The following is a 504-nucleotide window of genomic DNA, read 5'->3' as shown; positions in this document are numbered from 1 at the left end:
ATAAGGAAGATGTGGTCCATATACACTATGGAGTATTATGCATCTATTAGAAAGGATGAATACTCAACTTTTGTAGAAACATGGATGGGACTGGAAGAGATTATGCTGAGTGAAATAAGTCAAGCAGAGAGAGTCAATTATCACATGGTTTCACTTATTTGTGGAGCCTAACAAATAGCATGGAGGACAAGGGGATGGAGAGAAGAAGGGAGTTGAGGGAAATTGGAAGGGGAGGTGAACCATGAGAGACTATGGACTCTGAAAAACAATCTGAGGGTTTTGAAAGGGCGGGGGGTCAGGGGTTGGGGGAACCAGGTGGTGAGTATTAGAGAGGGCACGGATTGCATGGAGCACTGGGTGTGCTGCAAAAACAATGAATACTGTTACGCTGAAAAGAAATTAAATAAATAAATAAATAAATAAAAAGAGAGGATAAAACTTGCCTGAGTTGTAAAAGGCTTTGCATTCAATGTTAAAGATACTAGATGTTGAATATTAGCCAAT

This window comes from Enhydra lutris, unplaced genomic scaffold, assembly GCF_002288905.1.
Source record: "Enhydra lutris kenyoni isolate GAN:26980312 unplaced genomic scaffold, ASM228890v2 scaffoldscaffold28, whole genome shotgun sequence".
In the NCBI taxonomy this organism is placed as follows: domain Eukaryota; kingdom Metazoa; phylum Chordata; class Mammalia; order Carnivora; family Mustelidae; genus Enhydra; species Enhydra lutris.
This window is presented reverse-complemented; position numbering follows the sequence as displayed.